This window comes from Pinus tabuliformis, chromosome Q (genome assembly GCF_031772625.1).
Source record: "Pinus tabuliformis cultivar Carrire ecotype Pingquan chromosome Q, CPIR1, whole genome shotgun sequence".
NCBI classification, from domain to species: Eukaryota; Viridiplantae; Streptophyta; class Pinopsida; order Pinales; family Pinaceae; genus Pinus; species Pinus tabuliformis.
The window spans coordinates 548432950-548454460 of NC_142296.1; the positions used below are offsets into that span (position 1 = coordinate 548432950).

General features: G+C 35.0%; 1 pseudogene; it reads left to right on the plus strand.

Moving 5' to 3' along the window:
• The first annotated feature begins 18728 nt into the window (after positions 1 to 18728).
• On the plus strand, positions 18729 to 20308 carry LOC149220623 (AAA-ATPase At2g46620 pseudogene; annotated as a pseudogene).
• The last annotated feature ends 1203 nt before the right edge of the window (positions 20309 to 21511 follow it).

The following is a 21511-nucleotide window of genomic DNA, read 5'->3' on the forward strand; positions in this document are numbered from 1 at the left end:
ATTTTGAGACAAAATCAAAGGTTTTAATGAGCACTTGGCAGCCAAATTCATGGAAGAACAAGGGAGAGGATTTGTAGGAAGGTGTCCGCTTCATTTATGGGCCCTTACCTCGAATTCTCCACCATCAGCTCAGAGTTCAAGGGCCACCAAATCAATTATCACAAGGGCAGCCGAGCAAGTGCTAGTAAAAGTGTTGTTAACTACAAGTTTTGGCAGCCGAGTTCCTAAAGTTTAGGAGGGCTGTTGGGGTCCTCAATTTGTATAAACAAGAGGGCTTAGGGACTCATTTCAGTTAGTCACTTTTTAGGCAGAAGTTAGCTAGTTTGTAGTTCGATTTTAGTCATTTTTTAGGCAGTAGGTTAGCTCTGCATTTCAGCACATTTTCAAGTTTTCCTTGAGGACAGTTTTTGATGTAAATATTATTTCTTGCTCAATAAAGATGAATCCAGATTTACACCAGCTCTAAATCTCTCTTAAGAGGTTGTAGCTATTGGGGTTGGGCCCATCTCAAGTGCCCAGTACCTCCTTTGTTTATCTTTATGTGTTTTTGCTGCATTCTTAGAATAAAATCTGCTATTTAGATTTAAAACTTGCTTTGTTATTTAGATTGCTTTTGATGATTAAAAAGGCTTTTTATGTTCAGATTGAGTTGATAAGTTATTAACAGGGAAGAGCTTCAGAAAAAGGCCATCAAGCACCTCTGATTTCACCTCTCCCTCAGTGGGATCAGGAGCTGGGATCAAGGTGACCTTGCTGCCACCAAAAACACTATCTTTGCTTTGCCATGCAATCATTAGTGTTCGATTTGTAATTTCAGAAGTTGGTTACATGTTTAGATTCTTGATTTACTTCGTTGCATAGTTATTTCATCTTATTTCAGTACAAATAAACTTATGTTCCATTTCTTTGCTGTTATCTAGGTCAGAATAGACTAACGTAACTAGGTCTTTGATTTTCCAAATCCTTGTTTGTTTCATTTGAAAAATAACTTGCAGAGCACCTGTTATCCTTCTTTATCTACCCATTCTCCATCAATCCCACCTGCTTCATCCTCTACTTAGAATCCTTGCCTTACGTTTGCCATTTGCTCACATAACCCTAATTTTTGTGCAACATTGCTTCAGTCCTCCTTGAACAAATCCAGTTATCTACATCTTTCCTCAACTCCATCCACCAAGTCTTGGACCACCTCAAACCCTTATCCTACCTCCATACTCACTCCTTCATCTTTCTTCCTCCATCCATCCTCCAAAATCCCATTTCTGAACATCCTATAGAAAATTACAGAACATCCTGTAGAAATCCCAGAACATCCTGTAGAACCCCTGCAGACTTCCTGTAGAAGCTCACGAATGAGGTTTCTTGATAGCCAAACTCTGTGAAACTCTCTAGAAGGGTGTTAGGGACCCCTTATGCCCTCTCTGAACCTTCCCAACCTCCTCCAAGCATTTCCTCTCGCCAATCCACCTCTGCACAGTCAAAACAGTCAAAGCACATGCATGATAATTCTGACAACTTATTCAAAAATACAAAAAGATGTTTTATTTTCAAATGTTACTGTAGAATTAGCTTAAACACATGCATTTTACCTTCCTAGAATTCAATGGCATCTCTTTCAGGAGCTTGCATCCTCTTTCTTGCATCAGTAGGGCTAGCGGGTAAAATTAGGGTTTGCTAGGGTTTATGTTTCCTTTCAGCTTTCCAGTTTCTTTCTGCAAGTAGATTAGCCTTCTTTGAGTTAGCTTTCATCCATCAGTTAAAAAGCTTCTACTCAGAGCTCATAGAAGTTGGCTTAAGCTCCTAGCGGACTTGTGCCAGCTGACGAAGTGATAGTTGCGGCAAGAGCTAGTACTTGTGTATACAGCACCGTCGCTTCCAAGTTTGTTAAGAACTACTGGGTTGATAAAATTAAAGAAGGGAGTCCCAGGAGTTGCAACATTATTGATGCAATACTGGGGCCCACCAATAAACATAGAGCATTCAAGGAGTTTCATGTTGGGGATCATGTGTACTTGCACATCAAGCCCAAGAGGAGCTCCTTGAGGATTGGGTCAGGTGCCAAGTTGGCACCTTGGTATTGCAGGCCTTTTGAGATACTAGAGAGGATTGGACCACTGGCCTATAGATTTGCACTACCTCCAATAGTGAAATTCCTCGATGTTTTTCATGTTTCATTGCTTAAGAGATATGTGTAAGATTTTGATCATGTGATTGATTAGTCTATATTTCAGGTGGAACCAGAGGGATAATTCCAGCTAGAACCTAAATGCATATTGCAGTGGAAACAACTCATGCTCTGGAATCGAGAAATCAAGCAAGTTAAAGTCCAGTGGAAGCACTTTGGGCCCAATGAAGCTACATGGGAGATGATTGATTAGATCCAGCCTTTGTATCCTTGATTATTTATTGGTTCAAGAAAATGAGTTTTTGGTGTGTGTGTGTGTGTGTGTGCGCGCATGTGTGTGTGTTTGTCTATATATATATATATATAGTTGTAAATATCGTACTGAGTTGCATTATAAAACTCCAATAAGCGGTGTGTTTGTTTTGCTTTCAATGGGATGATATTGTAAATATTACATCGAGCTCTGTTATAAAGCTCCATGGGCAATATGTTTTGTTTTCTACAGTTTACTGGTCATAGGTGTCATAGAAAAGCAAGGGAAGTGTTCCCCCAAGGGGGAGGAGTTTGTAATAGCCCCAGGTAAAATTTCATGTAATAGAGGATAATAAAGGAAAAATAAGACCAAGGTCACGAAACATGTATTCCAAGTTGAATGTTGGGCAAGCACTATAATGGGAATCACTTTTGGTTTAATTATGGCTATGGAAATTGGAAAAGGCATCGTCAAAGGAAAAGAGGCAATAACTAGCATTTATTTATGAAAATAAAGGGAAATAGGAGAAGAGGAAGGTGAAGGGACACAAATTTACATGTGAGGGAAATTAAGGGAAAATAAAGGAAAGGGGACATCAATAATAAAAGGGCATCAAAGAAATAGTTCACAACTTTAGTCAATTTTGGATTGGATCAGTTTTGAGAGAGAAAGAGCTCCAAGAAGAGAGAGCAAGAAAAGACAAGCAAAGGAAAGCAACGAGAAGGGTGGATCAACAACTTCAATATGAGGATTTTGCAGGTAACAGGTTTCATGTGTGATTTTCTAGTTGAGGTGTGAATGCATGGTTCATGTATTTGTTTATTTGGTTCATTTGTTGTCATTGGCATTGGTTTTCCTTGTTTGACAGTGGTTTCAACCTTTCCTTGTCATTTCCTAGATAGCCATGGTGTGATGGGATTCATTCTCGATTGAGCTTTGGATGCCAAAAGGTTTTGGAACCAGATGAGGTGTTCTCAGGAAAATTCCCAATGGTTGGGGGTGGAGATGATTTTCTCTTGGAAGCCCTCGACAGGTGGGTGGAGAAAGGAAAATTCATCAAGGCATGGTGAATAAATTCTAGGGCATCCAAGCTTGGTTTGGTTTTTTGATCTCGGGACCAGTTTAGGTGAGATCATGGTACCTTGAGGGTGGAGGTGGTTTAACCTCTGGAGTACCTAGTTGATTATGTCTTGGTTTATCCCATGAAATCCCACATTCATGCTTGGAATATGGCACGGGGGTGATTGGCTGAAAGAAAGATTTGATTCAACCCAATCTGTGGTCAGGTGGTACGTGGAAGTCCTTGACTTGGTTGGATTTTGCATAAGTTAATAAGAGTTATTTTCTTAATATAATCTATGTGCACTTGTACTCTTTATTATGTTGATTTGATGGTTATCTTATCATGGTTAATATTCTAGTTATATGTTGGTTATAAGCATGGTTATATGATGTGCTCTAGTTATGCCTCTTGTTCATGATCCAATAAGTATTTGAATGGTGTTGAATGCCTAGGATAACAAGTGTTTTTGTAGCTACTTGAGAGGGAATTAGAACTTCTTAGTGATTTTCAGATGAAGTTTAGAGATTTAATATCAGATATGCATTCATGACCTGTAACTCACATGTTTACTATATGTTTAACGAAATGTCTAATGTGCTCTAGGTAGTCCAGGTCAAGTTTTGGTTTCAATTTTGAATGTTTAAGCATTGCCATCATGTTAAACATGATTCTGGAAAGTTACAGGAAGTTCTGGGCAGTGGTCTAGAGGCTAGCCTGGAAATGTTGCTTAGATCTCGGCACTGCTAGCACAGAAAAGGGGAATTTAGGTCATACCGCATGGAGGAAAAATTATGCATGCAGTTGGAGGCCTATAATCATACCATTTCATTTTGTGTGTGTAGTTAGGGTGTTATGTCAATGAAAAAGGGTTGTAGCACAGGGATTGACCACCTGGGGTGGTTTTTAGCCTTTTGATTGGTCTGTCGTCTCTGAGGGATGTCAATAAAGTTGTGAGTTTGTCAGCCCCACTTCCTTAACTAGAACATTGGATCTCATGTCATGTCATAGTATCACTCAGCTTCACATTTACCGAGAGGGCTACAATCAAACCTGGACTCATAATCAGTTGTAAGGAATATACTTCACATTAATCTCTTATATAGAAAAACAAATCACAAGCTGATACATCAATATGGTTATAATGAATGAAATCTTGGACATTGTCTACATATAAATCATGATCACAAAACTCAAATATGAAGTCCAAAATTCAAATGAAACCCATATCTCTTCGATTCACACAATGGTTACGGGGTATAGCTACCAAAAATCTCAAATTCACACATCAAAATGTTATGAAATTGATCAATTAAAAAACACAAAGCATCTTAAAGAAATGAAACAAAGTATACATGGAAACTAGAAAAATGCACACAATCTACCTACTATAAAAAAAATTGATCAATGAGGTAATGCGCTAGGTTGGTGGGCCCTTGCCAATCCAGCAATGTTTCCTATAAACACATTGAAATTAAATCAAAAATTACGCAGCACATGAATCATATATCAGTAGCAATGTTTCATTATGAGAATCCACATAATAAATAGGAGATCATACAAGAGTGGCCCTAGTGGCCATGATACCAGTTACAAAATGAAATCCTATCCCTATTCCCACTGTCTACTAAGAAAACCCAAAGCTGAAGCTTTGCTTTTATACAAAACAAATAACAGTGCACATCGACATTCTCCATTTCTTAAGGTCCTATTATGAGTAAGATCCAAGGGGCCCAACGATCTCAACTCTAATCTAGAATGGTGATGCAACAAAGTGTCAATCTAGGGTTGGGTTGTCACATTATGCATGAGGATATCTGAATAATAACACTCTAATCTCGACAACATCACACTAGGTTTGATGGTTGAATGGTAAGCCAGATATGTGCTCCAAGTGAACTAGCATATTGATCCAATAGGAAAGAAAGGAACTTGAAGTTAGGTCCAAGAGAACCCACATATGCAACAAAGTGTACAATGAATGGTTACATGTCCACCATGGAGCCTAGTTGTCAAATTCCTACAAGAGGTGCGGGACTTGCTTCAAACCCTCATTAGTAGCCTCATAATAATTAAGTCCTTTTAATGAATCCAAATACCATATATAATTGACATATAGCTAAACATTTATCTTAGGATCCCTTAGTATCATGGTTCCCTATAATATGCATGAAATAGGGTGACAAAGGGGTAAAAATGGGGGTTTAAAGGGTCAAAAATGGGTGAATGATAGCAAATACATCGTTAATTCTAGGCCTCAACTTGTGCTTCCTCCTCTACCTCCTCTAATTCTATTGGACAACTGGTGGTGTGTTAGTGTAAAATATTCTAGTTTCTCTCGTTGCCACCATCTAAGCATAAGAGGGTGGGCCTTTCCCCATGCGACATCGGCCACGTCCCCTGCCACCCACATGGTTTGCAGCTATGTTGCTTTGTCCATGTCTACCCCTTGCCATGCTACCAGAAAAATTGTGAACCCTATCAAATGAAGACACATAAGGGTTGAAAGTGTTTATCCATCCAGCTACAAATATAACTAAATGCACCGGTCCGACCTTGTGTGCCTCTATATCAAAATTTTTCCAAAATAGGGAGAGGTTAAAGGCAGCCCAATAATGGACTAATTTTCTTGCCCAAAAATGCCTTCTCAATTCATACACACAACAGGTTTGAATTTCATTCAGAGAGACCTCCCATTTTTTTCCGAACAGCACAACACCAACACAAGTGAAAAAACATCCAAAAAAATGGTTGACCCAACCTGCAATGGTGGATTCCAGCCAAGTCACCACTTGTTTATCCCAAGGGCCACACATGGAAATAGACCAGTAGCCCCACTTGAGGGTAATTAGGGACACAAAGAAAACTACTACAACACCTAGGTGTGACCACAATTCTACAACATTGAAACTTAAAAAATCAAACTGAGAAAACCAAAAAACTTGACAATTTTACCATCACACACAATCGTCGAGCTTGTTGGATTTCCTTCCTGCCATCGAATTTCGTGAAATAAAAACCAAGTTAACCAGAAAATAGGAACGCAATGTATATCCATGCATATAACCATCGCCAACCATGGACTAAAATGATGGTTGAGGTGGTAGTGTCTGACCTCTATACCAGCTTCAACCCTTTGCATAATGGTGAGGTTATGCTATAGTATGACCATCTTGGTCACCACAATCTAGATCCATACGGCTCCCAAACCTTCAACACTGCCACATGAGCCCTCATCGCTTGAGGAGCTCCAAAACCTACCATTAATTAACTTCTTCTTTTCCATCCATCAAGTGGACCAACCATCTGTCATATTGATGGTCATGGGTGTTGCATGTGTGTTTAATCACCCAAAGCGGGGTTCCTAGCCTCTAATTATTTTTCCAAGTCAATCTATGCTATTTTTAGGGCAACATTAGACTTCTAAAGCAAATTACCCCTGTTGACAAGAAATTTGAGCCTCGTTATGTGAATTTCAACTTATTTTGGAGGGTTTTCAAGCAATGTAAAGATAAATGTATACAATGAATTAGTCTCCAAGATTTGTTGGATGACAAGTCAATATTTCTTGAAGTTTCTTAGAATTTTCTAAATAGCAAAAGGGGGAGAGATGTCGGGAGCCTCTTCTATAAATTAAAATCTCATTCTCATCCCAAATCATTGTAAATTATTGATATCATTATGCCATAATGTAATATCTTCATGAAGCTTTGGTGTAAATCTTGAAGTCCCTTTTTCATGGTTATTCTACATAATTCTCAAGACAAGATCATTCTTATTCAAGGCTACTACAAGCCTATCAAGATCGATCCATTGAGGGAAATTTTATCACTTAGAGTTAGATGTCTAGGGTAGTTTCTCTCACTTCTCTCACGTTGGTGTGATGTAATCATTAGATATCAAGGGTAGTTTCTGTCACTTCTCTCACGTTGGTGTGATGTAAGCATTAAATCTCCTTGTTGGGCTATACCCTAGAGGTTTCTTAACAAGGGTTTTGATTTTTTCTCATTCCATAGTTGATCTTATGGTTGAAGGCTTTCCCCTTGGAGGGATCTCTTCTAGTAAGACTTGTTTTAATAACTTATCTTGATTAGACAAGAAGGTAATTTAACTTCTAGGGTTCTAACTTCTTTCCTAAATCCACTAAACATTAAATAACCAACTTAGGTGGGAATTCATCTTAGATCCCATTAAGCCCTAGTGGAGATAAGACATTAGCCCTAAACCCAACAACCAACCATAAAATTTACCATTTTCAAGTTCTTGTCATTTTAATTATTTATATTATAGCAGAATCCATAAAAATATGAAATACATAAGCAAAATCTAAAACATAAAATACCAAAAACAATATCATTTTCAAGGTAGGTGATTTTATTATTCATTTGATTTTTTTATCAAACAAATTAGATATTTGAAATTAACCTAGAACCTCATTTTGTGTTGGATAAAATTTCTAGAAAAATTTGTGTAGAGAAAGTGTCATTAAGGGGATTAAGATTAATTAGCCATGGAAGAAAAAATAATTAATGAATTAAAAATAGTTTTGAGTGTTTATTCATAAATAATTTAATTTAAATAAAATTTAAAGGTCGGAGTTTTTTTTTTTGTTAATATTTTAGTTTTGGAGAATATTTGTTAAATAATTATGTGGGTATTATTTGGATGAAAATATCTATTCCAACCAGATCTGGGTAGTTTAATAATTATTCTTTAAGTTTGTATGTTTCTTTTATTTCACGTTGTTTAAATATGTTATGTTTTAGAGTCTTTGGTCAAAATTTTTTTGTCAAGTATTATTTTTTGTTGTTTAAAATGAGTTTTTGACTATACATATGGATTCAACACTCTGAAAAACTCCTTGGACACTCAAATTGTGAAGAATTTACAATTCAAATTTGTGATTCTAGGAAATCCCTACCAAATTCTAAGCAAATTAAACCAAAAAATATACAAAAAAAACTCTCCAAAACATAGAAACTACAACCTTAGCAAATACATATTGAAAGTGAAAGACACCGTCATTTTTGCTTTGTTATTCTAAGTTTAATTTTTTTAATCTCAATGGAACATTGTGTTTTGAATTCACAATTCGATGTTTTACTTCATGGGTTCCAACCATAAAAGCAACCATACTTTAATGAAACCAAATTTTTTCCATTAGAAACATATTAATAATGTTGAAAAACATAATTTATTGGGTTGAGAGGTGCTCTCCAATCTAGTGTGGAAGAGATGTTGTAAAGTTATGTTATGTGATGTGATGTTATGTTATGTAAACATTTTGACTTAGTCAAATTACATAACAATACAAATAGAATTAAAATACAATTAAAAAATAAATAAAAAATAAAAGTAAAATTAACTATTATAATTATTAATTAAAACATCTTTACGGGTCAAATTACATTAAAAATAAAATTAATAAAATTAATAATTATAATTATCAATTATTAATAATTAAACTAGCCTAGATCCAACTTAGCTCTAGATCTACCCAGGGTGAGAAGGATCAAATCCCTTGAGGTGCAAACCTCTTTTACAGTGAAAAGAGACTCTGGATCTACCAAGTATGAGAGGGATCAAATCGTAGATATTGAGTTAAGATGGATCTAGACTACTTATCAATTCTTTTTTAAATGCATATACAATTGGAACATATATTCTATTTGTTATTTTTAAAATTGATACAGTGTAATTATAAATATGCAAATAATACCAAATATACAAAATTAAGATTACTTGTGTAGTCTAACTCATAGATGAAATAATCTTTTTGACTAGAATCCCACGATATAATTTCAAACAAAATTACGAATTTTATTATTTAAAATATATTTTTGAATACACAAATAAATATGATTAAAATTTAATTTAAAAAAAAATATCTACTAAATTTTAATTTAAAATAACAAAAAATTAATTTCATTTATAAATTACACTACACCTTTTTAAAAACACGGTTAGGGTTCGGTTTGAAGTTTAAGGCCCCTTTCAATTGTGAAAATAATCGAATTAAATACTATTAAATATTATTAATTTTGTCAATGATAAGGGGAGGTGAGCCCTAAATTCAAAACTATCAAGTGCACATGTTCCTCAATAAAAACTTACATGTAAGTTATCAAGTTAGCTACTTTTATCAACCCACCTAACTCCAAAAACTAATTCCGGATATCGTCCTAACTTTTTTTTCACATTTGATTGAACTAAATTTATGTTCATAATGGAATATGTTCCGCACTACCTATGTTTTAAGTATCCATGCTTCGAAGTCAAAAAGTTTATATTTTTCCACTTCCATTTTATCTTCATTTCACTTTTGCTCGTTTATATATATTATATTATAATGTTTATTTTGTGGATGAAGTTTGACTTCTAAAGGTATTTTTTTATCATGAATTATAGTAGGTGGTTTAAAATGTGAATTTAAAAAAAAAATGATGTGATTAATTTGAAAAAGATAATTATAAATATTATGGATCACAAAAGCCTACATTCAAAAATATTAACTTTTCATGAGAGGGAATTAAAGTTGGACTTTTCGGATGCATTTTTTGATGATGAATTGTTAAAATTAGCAACCATGGCCAAATTCCACTTTGGACAACTCATTTGATGGAGATGATTATTGCATTAAATTCCTCTTTTCAAGAGGACCAAAATCAACCTAAAGATTATCAAATTTGGATAAGCAGAAATGTGTTTTTGAATTTATGTCCTCACATGTCCAAATTGTCAAGGTCGACCACATTATCATGTAGGCTCATGAAGCCCAAGAGACATGTCACTTCACCCTCAACGATTTGTATAAATAAGAGAGACCTCCAACCTCATTTGGTACTTCACTCACTCACACAATCATCTCTCTCCTTCTTTGATTGGTTCGTACAACTTATTGGGCATATCTTTTCCTCACATGTGTGGCAGCAGAAGGACAAATTGCAGGACGAATTACAAGGCCAAAATTTCAGAGACTATTGCAGGTTTGACCAGCGTTGACTAGGGGTGGTTTGACCTCCTTTGACTATGGTTTTTGTGCTAGAATTTCATTTTTGGCAGGCCGCACCTATTGGCATAGTAGCCGAGGCATTTTGTTGACTTTGACCACAAACCAATCACAAGGTTAACCACAAACCTAACCATATATTTGACCACAAAGTTTGACCAAGTTTGACCATTGTTTCCATGACTTTTTGGGTTGTCTTTGACCACCTTTGAAGGTCAAGTTTGACTGGGTATGATCGAGTTGCATTGAGGACAATTTGTTGCTACTTTAACCTATTGTTGACTTTCTAGTTAGAACAGATTTTGATTGTTGTTGACTACATATTTGACAATGTTGTTTTAACTTCGATTTGGCAAGACAATTTTGAATTTTTTACTCTCACTTTGTTGAACATTTTGATCTAATAATAAGAAGAATTGAACAATGGGTTTTCTCCATCTTGGGGTTTTTCCATGGCATTCGCCAAATCTGGTGTCCTCTTGTCTTGGCTTGTCTTTTGTATTTATGTTTGATGTTATTTCATTAGTTATTTTTATATGATAATGGTTAATGTGATTTCTAATGTATTAATGGAATTAATAATGGGCTAATGGATTAATGAAGTAATTGATCTTAGTAAAGAACATGTTAACTCAAAAATTAACATGGTATTAGAGCTAGGTGAGGTCAAGCCCAAGCAAGAGGAGGAATGTAATCACAAGAGATGTTGTCAAGTTTCCCTGAAGTCAAGATAAAGCAGTGGACTGCTAATGCATTTGAAGTATCTTGTTACAAGCCCTAGAAAACATGAGAGGTCTCGAAAAATAATGCAAGTCTAGGTATATGCAAGAGTTGGGCTAAATAGCTCATGAAGGCCATTAATCAAATCTGAAGATGCTAAAGTCCTCCTTTAATAGCTAAGCTACCTATCATGATAAGAAGTCTATGAAGAGTTTTTTTAAGAATGCATTGATCTGATACACTCTTCTGCGAATTAATTTCTAAGGTATTGCATCCCTGTGTAGCAGCGAATCTACTATGGAAGATTGGCACTTATTTTCTCTTGTTTTTTGTTTTGGTCACTCGTTGAAGGAGCAGATTGTTTGAGGCTACTCGTCCTCAGGCAAGGTCATATGTTGCACAATTTTGTCATTTTTGTTGGGCTTAGGGTGTGTCGATTATAGGATCTTAACCTTTGATTAACCACCAGTGGGGGATTCTCGGCCCTATGGTAGGGCAGTAATCTAGGCAGAGTATTCACAGTGTTCTATGGTTTGTGGCATGCATCAAGGTTGCAAACGCTTGAGAATTCCCTGTCTATGCGGAGGAACTTAATATGGATCAACTATTACTTTGAAGGCTTGATTCTAAGTATAAACAAGGTATTTTTCCCTCTGTTTGAAGAAATTCTGGAAGACCTATTTGCTCAAGTAGAATTGAAGGGTATTTTGCTTATGCTACTCTTGATAGTGCATCCTTGTTACCATTTCGTTATTCTCATTGTTATGAAGAAAGTTAAATTCCCTAATCTAAAGAAAAATTCGGCAATTGTGTGGAATTTTTCACTGGACTATGAGGCCCTAAAATTTGACTTCAACTACAGCTAGAAGGGTGGCATCTTATCAATCATCTTAAGGAGGACTTGTCTTGGAATTAGAGGCACAACATTATAAAGGAAAATTATAAGGCCCTCCATAATTTAAGGAAGTTGAGATATTGTATGCATATGTTTGCAAGATATGAATTGTAGCCTTAAAAGAACAATCAATGAGCATCCTATGTCATTCATATCAATAAAATCAAGGAACCCTATTATGAGTATAGAAGAAGAGGTTGAGTCCTTATTGCTGTTACAAGCGCATAAGGACTCGACCTCTTCTTCTATACTCATAATTGGGTTCCTTGATTTTATTGATATGAATGAAATATGATGCTCCTAATTGTTCATATATATATATATATATATATATATATATATATATATATTCACACCTTATATATATATATATATATATGTATATATATATATATATATATATATGTATATATATATATATATATATATATGTATATATATATATATATATATATATATATATATATATATGTATATATATATATATATGTATATATATATATATATATATATATATATATATATATATATATATAAGGTGTCCTGAATTTAATGAAAATATATGATGCAATTATAAGAAGGGATGGCTCTTTAAACATCAATTAGAAAATTATTTTTGAAGAATAGTAAAAGACCTCCATAATGTCATATTATTGACTAATTTTCTCATTATCTAGCAGCTAGTGTGATTTTTAGAAGATTTAGCGACAACCCTCCATGTGATCCTATTTTTGTCTAGCAGCTAAAGCAAAGGAAGTTCATCTAAGAAAAGTATGCAACTCCTTTATGTGGCACCTTTGGATAAGGATGATAGTACCCTTGAAATTCTGGTAGATGGAAGAAGTGCAAGGCACTTTAGAGTAGACCCTTGTAGCATCCTATATGAAAGTAAAATCAAAGGTACGGTATCTCTCAAGTTACGTGTAATGTTTTTATTTTTTTATTTTAAGGGTCTTTTGATTGAGGGTTTGATTTGAATAAGAAACCTAGATGGCTCATGGAAAACCCTAGCTCATATATGAAACCTTAACCTTATTATGTTCCCTCATAAGAGACCATTTCTTTTTATTTTTAGGGTTTGTGGATTCTAGGGTATGATTGATGAGGATTAGAATTCCATCGTCCATTAGTGTATGAAAACCCTAGATCATATCTCATGCTTTTATGATCACATATTGTGCTTGGTGGTGCTTGCCTATGACTATTGCAGGTGCCTCATGAAGAAAGCATTAGAAGAAGGATGTGCATGACAGATTCTATGTCTTGGCAAGCACGATGAGCAGAGAGAACTATGAGGACCCTGATTTCGGCATCTTCATTGGGTCATTAGGATCTTTGATGCATTGTGCCATAATCTTATGAAGGATGGTTTTATGAATACGAATGCTTGGATGCGAAGGACCCATCCTCATCATGGATTGGGTGATTTAACGTGCAGTCATCTATCAATGACGTTTAATGTAGTTTTTTTGGGACAATCTCATGGGATGATTTCTTCACTCTGATTGAAAAAGGACCATGATGATTCTTCAGACTTTACTCTCTGATATGAAGCAAGATTCCTAGAAGTTTGTTGTTGCAGTTTCCTCGTGGAAAGTCTCATCCCTTGCATGAGAAGCTCATGATTGAAAGCTAGATGATCACATGAAACAAGAATTCAGAGGGAGCTATAGAATCCCTGACAGTATGACCCGATGACTCTTCTTGCCCAATGTTTATTGATGAAGGCAAGTCATGGTAGCTGATTATGATTATGATGACTCTGATGATGCCTTGATATATCCATCTTACTTGAGAGGCTGCATGGAAGTTGCATGATTATGATTGATGACTTTGGCACATGGACCTAAGGGTCTATAGCAGGAAAAAGGACAAGTTATAGGTAGCTCAAAGATTGTGTTTTGGCAAGGTCACTTTCTCTATATTTAGAGGGAGTTATGGACAATCCAGGTTGATTGGATTGTAAAGATGCAGTTATTGATGATGTCTGATTGATTATCATCTCATTTATCAATGTAAGAGGGAGTTGACTTTTAAAGTCAATATGGATGACCTAGCCCTAATGCACTATTTCTTGCACTTAAAGGTCTAATGAGATGGAGAAGTTGTTGGTCTTCATATGTATATCTTGTGGGATCCCTAGTGTTCTTGATAAACACTCTATCAGTCAAATGCCTCACTCTGAAGACTCTGAGTCGATCTATGGATAAGCCTCATGTATTAGATAACTGCTTATTGAGATATCTTTGTGATTATATTATCTATAATCTGAGGTACACTACTAGAATCTCCGATTCCATGAATATTCTGATGTTGGCTTGGTTGGCAATGTTATGGATGGAAAGAGCACATCTAGTGCTATATCTCTTGATTCAGCTACTTTAGAAGCACTCCTGAGGTTGAATGTATATAGCAGCAAGTATAGCTTATTATGAAGCCAATTCATTGAGGAAGTTCTTTAGTGAGCCATTTGAGCATGTGTTGGTAAACACTATTGTATATTGCAATATTCTTGAGTGGGATTCATTTTTTCAGAGAATTCATGTTCCACGACAGCTACAAGTATTTTGTACTTGATATGGTACATTGGAGAGTTACCAAGATCCATCATTGTTGGTTGGATGAGTAGATTATTTTCATCCTTACATAGCCTCTTGGTAGGTCAAGATTATCTTTCTTTAGAGAGAGGTTGGGAGTCATCGATAGACCCTACTATGAGGGTCTCGATTGAACATTGATCTCTGGGGGCTCTTGAGGGCCTAAGGTACGTCTTGGAGCTATGTACGACCATAGGGTGAGTGGTTCACCTTCCCCTCTGATACTCCATGATGATATATGAGAGCATAGAGTGGGTGGTTCACCTTCCCCTATAGCTGATGATATAGGCATAGGATGAGTGGTTCACCTTCTCCTATGGCATATGATTAGGATGAGTGGTTCACCTTCTCCTACAGATACCCCTAGTGAGAGATGCATATAATCATCTGTCAGTTGTCACATGTGGACATGTCAGTGGGTCGTGGTTCACCCTTTCCCCACATGTAGGTCGCTCATTCCCTACAGTCGATGGTTGACATGTCGGTGGAATTGAATGTGGTTCTTCATTTCCCCACTTGTAGGATCCTTCCTACGATTGTTGGTTGGCATGCATGTAGGACGTGGGTCATCCTTTCCCTACTCTCATTGGTTTGCATGCGCGTAGGATGTGATTTATCCTCTCCCTACGATGGTTGTGACATGTGACTGAAGGATGTGGTTTGTCCTTTCCTTACATGTGGTTATGAGCAGGATGTGATTTATTCTTTCCTTGTTGTTTCCCCAGCATTATCCGATCCATGTAGTCCGGGACACATGGGAAGTACCTCTCATCTGGCCAATGAGTTAGGAAAAGTGGATAGGGACCATAACAATACAAATGGGTGCATCGTGTATTGTTGCACTCCCTATGTGTAGGATTCATGTTGTTCAACAACTTAATCTGGGACCAAGTCTAATTGGGGTTCTAACCCTGGACTGACTTTTGTCAGTGGAGAGTGGCAAGGTATTGTGACCCACTCTCGATCAATTATTCTTCATGATTACATCATTGTTCAACAGAGTTGAGATGAGATGCAGAGATGGTTCATGATGATATGATGGCATGATGGATTGACAGGTGGAATTCTCCCTAATTGAGAGGGAGTGTTAAGATTAGAAACTAGGGCCAAATTCCACTTTTGACAGCTCATTTGATGGCGATGATTATTCCATTGAATTCCTCTTTTTGAGAGGACCAAAATCAACCCAAAAATCATCAAATTTGGATAATAAAAAATGTGTTTTTGAATTTATGCCCTCACATGTGTAAATTGTTAAGGTTGGCTACATCATCATGTAGACTCATGAAGCCGAAGAGACATGTCACTTCACCCTCAACGATTTGTATAAATAAGAGAGACCTCCAACCTCATTTGTCACTTCACTCACTCACACAATCATCTCTCTCCTTCTCTGATTGGTTCATACAACTTATTGGGCATATCTTTTCTTCACACATGTGGCAACAAAAGGACAAATTGCAGGACGAATTACAGGGTCAAAATTTAAGAGGCTTTTGCAGGTTTGACCAATGTTTACTAGGGGTGGTTTGACCTCCTTTGACTATGGTTTTTGTGCCAGAATTTCATTTTTGGTAGGCCACATCTATTGGCATAGGAACCGAGGCATTTTGTTGACTTTGACCATAGACCAATCACAGGGTTGGCCGCAGAGTTGACTGCAAAAATCAATCAATTTTGACCACTATTTTCATGATTGTTTTGGGTTGTCTTTGACCACCTTTGAAAGCCAAGTTTGACTGGGTATGACCAAGCTGCATTGAGGAAATTTTGTTGCTACTTTAACCTGTTGTTGACTTTTTGGTTAGGGCAGACTTTTACTGTTGTTGAGTGCAGATTTGATAGGGTTGTTTTGACTTCGATTTGGCAAGTCAATTTTGACTTTTGTACTCTCTCTCTCTCTCTAGTAAACATTTTGATATAATAATAAGAAGAATTGATCAAAGGGTTTTCCTTTTCTTGGTGTTTTTCCCTAGCATTTGCCAAATCTGGTGTCCTCTTGTCTTGGCTTGTCTTCTACATTTATGTTTGATGTTCTTTCATCAGTTACTGTCATATTTTAAAGGTTAATGTGATTGCTAATAAATTAATGGAATTAATAATGGGCTAATGGATTAATAAAGTAACAAAGATAAACAAAAAACATCTTAACTCAAAAATTAATATGAACCACCCACTCTAATTATAAACCATAATGAGTGATTTGAAACATCTACCTAAAAAAATTAATATAATTAAAAAAAAACAAATTATAAAATTATTATTATTTTCCTTTCACTTTTAATATATAATTATAATAATTTAATTTTCAATTAATATTAAATAATAAAAATAACCATTATTATGAATTAATATTTATAATTATGAGTAAACTCATCACTATCATTAAAACAAAACTAAGGTTTTGTGAACCTTCTAATAATGTTTAAAATAAAAATGATGAGGTTGCAAGTGAATATGTGTGAAACATGTTATCATTATAATTCTTTTCTAAAGTCAATTTGAATATATAAATTGCAAAACTAAATAAAACTAAGCTATTATGAACTTTCTAATAATATTTAACAATATAATTCTTTTCTAAAGTCAATTTGAATATATAAATTGCAAAACTAAATAAAACTAAGCTATTATGAACTTTTTAATAATATTTAACAATAAAAATCATGGGATTGCAAGTGAATATGTGTGAAACAGGTCACTATTATAATTATTTTCTAAAATCAATTTGGAGTTATTGTAATTTGTTTTTATTTAATAATATTTTTTTCTCCGTGATAATTAAAAAAAAAAAATCCTTAATATTATTAAAATAAAATTTTAAAATTATTCTTATTTTTTTATTATATTTAAATTTTATAATTAAAAAAAATTAAGAAAATAAAATAAATAATTATATTTATAATTAATAATTAAACTAGTCTAGATCTATGTTAATTCGAAATTTATTAAAGACACATTTTTTAGAGTGAAAAGAAATTTGATTTCTCTGGAAGTTTGGTAAGATTGTGAATTAAGATGGATCCATATTGGCCTACTAATTAAAGAAAATTAAAAATATAAATATATATTAAAATATAAATATAAATTTCATTACTAATTATAATTTAGTTAGTTTTTATGATTTTTTAAAATTGTGCCGAAAGGCTCTCTCTAATTCAATATGGAGTAGGGAAGAAATGTTAGAATCTCATGTCATGTAAACATTTTCACTCAATCAAATTACATAAAATTAAAATTAAAACTAAATTACAAATAATAAATAAAAATTAATAATTATAATTATAATTAATAATTAAACCTGTCTAGATCCTTTTTAATTTAGACCTACCAATAATTAAGAAGAAAAAAAATTTGATATTTCTTTGTATATGGTAGATCCAAATTTAAAATAACTGAAAACAAACTTATTTCTAAATCCAAAAATTTGATCCCGCTCTATATAGATTTGATCCCTCTTTAAATATGATAGATCAAAATTTAAAACAAATTTAAATTATCTTTAACCAAATAAAATATATCATAAAAGTAAATATTTTTTAGGGTTTATTATATCATAAAAGTAAATATTTTTTTACTGTTTATTATATCATAAAAGTAAATATTTGTAGTGTTTATTATGAATTGATATCAGCCACTTAAATACAAACTTACTTCTAAGTCATGATTCCTATGTAGAGGTAATCTCGCGAGGAAGCGCCGTCGAGTTGACATCAGCCAAACGCCAGCTGAATTGCACACCCAAGCTTGGAAGGGTTGATTTCACCGTTTATTCCACACGCCACCTTCCACACCTACACCCACATTATCAAATTCCACGCATTATCAAATTCTTCACCGCCAAGAACGGTGCTCTTCGGCCCACAATGCGTGCGCAACTTCAATTTCGGTTTCTGAACAGAGTTTCAGTATAAAATTTGCAAGAATCGATATCGGACAATACCCATGTTAAAGAACAGGGAAAAAAAAAAGCCGTAGCTGCAAGATTGAATTGCCTGGATGATACCCATTTTCACGAAATCGTGGGAGCTTAAGCCAATTTGTTAGAAAGCTGGATTCTCTTCTGTCTGTTTGAGATTAGAATTTGCCAATGGATTCCCTTACCCATTTTTGGTTCTTAATGGGGATCATACTAGTCTTTTGGTACTTGGTCCCTCCCCAGCTGCTGGGAATGGTGAGGAGATGGCTGGAATCGTGGCAGGAGAAATGGAAAGTTTACAAGTTTTTCAGGATTCCTCAGCACTATGGCTATGACGGGATCCAAGAGAATGGATTATATAATAAGGTTAGTACCTATGTCAGTACCCTGGCAGTTGCTGTGGATACTCATTGTGCCAATTTGTATAGTGTTAACAATTCCAAAGATATGTTTATTTCATTAGAGGCAGGTCAGAGTGTGGAGGACGTGTTTTTAGGTGCCAGGTTGTGGTGGATACATGAGGTGAAGAAGAAGGACGGTGAGGGTGATACAACCAGGAGTTTTATTTTGAAAATCCACAAGAGGGACAAGGCTACTGTCCTGAGACCTTATTTGGAACATGTTCAGGCTGTTGCAGAGGAAGTTGATCACAGGAAGAGAGAGCTCAAGCTCTATACAAACTGCCAGAAATTTGGGAGGCAGCAGTGGACTTCTGTGGCTTTCAGGCATCCTGATTGGACTTCTGTGGCTTTCAAGCATCCTGCAACTTTCGATACCATTGCAATGGAAGCAGATCTGAAGAATAAGATTAAGATGGATCTTGATGCTTTTGTTCGCGGTAAGAATTACTATCACAGGTTGGGCCGGGCTTGGAAGCGCGGTTATTTGCTCTCTGGGCCTCCTGGAACAGGGAAATCCAGCATGATTGCAGCTATGGCTAATTACTTGCATTACGATATCTATGACCTGGAATTGACGAAGGTGAATGATAATTGGGAGCTGAGGATGCTTTTGATGCAGACAAGCAATAAATCTATTATTGTGATTGAGGATATTGATTCTTCTTTGAATCTGCCAAGGCACAGCGGTGTGAACAATGAAGAACAGAGACATCAGGACCATGGTAATAATGATGATGATGGACACGAGAGTGACAGAGTTACAGTTTCTGGGATGCTGAATTTGATTGATGGGCTTTGGTCCAGCTGTGGCGAGGAGAAAATTATAGTGTTTACCACAAATAATAAAAATAGATTAGATCCCGCCCTTTTGAGACCTGGGAGAATGGATATGCATATTCACTTTCCTCACTGCACCTTTTCTGCTTTCAAAATCTTGGCAGACAATTATTTGGGTATCAAGGAACATAAGCTTTTTGGTCGGGTTGAAGAGGCTTTCCAAGCAGGGGGGTGTATGACACCAGCTGAGGTAGGAAAAATTATGTTAGTGAGTAAAAATTCTCCAAGTCGTGCTTTGAAGGCTCTGATAAGGGCTCTGCAATCGAGTCGTAGGAGAAGAGGAAATGAGGTTGTGCCCGAGACGCGAACAGAAAATGGGACTCAACTATTCAAAATGAAGAATAAAAATAAACCTATATTTCTGTTGAGGTTCTGTTGAGTCCGGGAATTCCAGGAACTCCATTAACCAGCGATTAATGAAATTGTATGAGCCTCCATTGCCAAGGCCTTTGAAGAAGTCTTCAAGGCAAAACTGCTTAGGTAGGCAGACAATTTGAGTGTGAACACTTGGGGCTGGTTGAAGAAAATAAGCTCACTAAGCATGATTATTTACTTTGGACTTTGACTGTTTGTGAATTAATTTGTTTATTCTATACCATTTGTCCTGGCATTGAATGCATGCTTGTTTACTTTGGCTTTGACCTTTACTTTTATTCTATGAAATTCCAGTAAGCGCTTGCATATGGTACCTAAAGTAAGTTAGGTTTTTGAGGGTTGAAAGCCAATACAACGCTATAAAAAACTTAATTTTATAAATTCCAAATACATTATTGGTGATTTACTTAAAAAAACACTTACTAAAACTGAACTTATTAAAAATAATTTTCAAAATGATAAATATTTTAATATATATTAATTTTAATTAATTTAAATATATTTAATAAAAGTGATAATTAGCTCAATGTCTTTGAAAACATCTATGATATCAAGGTTCATATTTTTTCTCACTTTTATTCTGTGATTTCAAACTTATTTATTCTTTTATTCAGAACATTACATTCACAATACAATTATATGTTCTTTTTGTTAATATCTATAATGATACCATCATGCAAGTATGTTGATAGAAGTATGTGTTTGGATTTGACTAGTACTTTATCCATAACCCTGTAGGTTTATTGGATGACCATAGAGGTAACCTTGTTCATTAGGTAGTAATTGTGAATCTATTTTCGTGTTCTTCATTGTATTTATGTCAATTTCACAAGCAGCAATACATAAAATGTGTTTATCCTAAAATGGTATTTTTGTTATGTAGGTCAAATAAACAAACAAGATTGACTAGTAAGACTTTCAATCTTTGATACCTCGAATTAAAGTATTAAAAAAAGAGTTTCAAGGACCAATTGATCCACGATGATGACTTGGACTTAAACATTTTCATGACGAGAGGGATATTCCTAGTCTTGCCCATGACTTTTTACATTTCCTAATCATAAAGGAAAAAACAATCTCAAACACTTGTATAGATTTTTAATTGGTACTCATTATGCTTATATTGATACATACAAGTTCTATGAGTAATCAATTGGTTTGTATATAGTTTCATATATAGCATCATTAACAAACATTACATTGTATGACAAATTACATTTGGCCAGTTCATTGTTTGGCAATGTGCGTTAAACTTAACTACATGATGTACAATAATTTTGGCAAATTATAAAAATAAATTTTGTGATAAGTATTCAATTA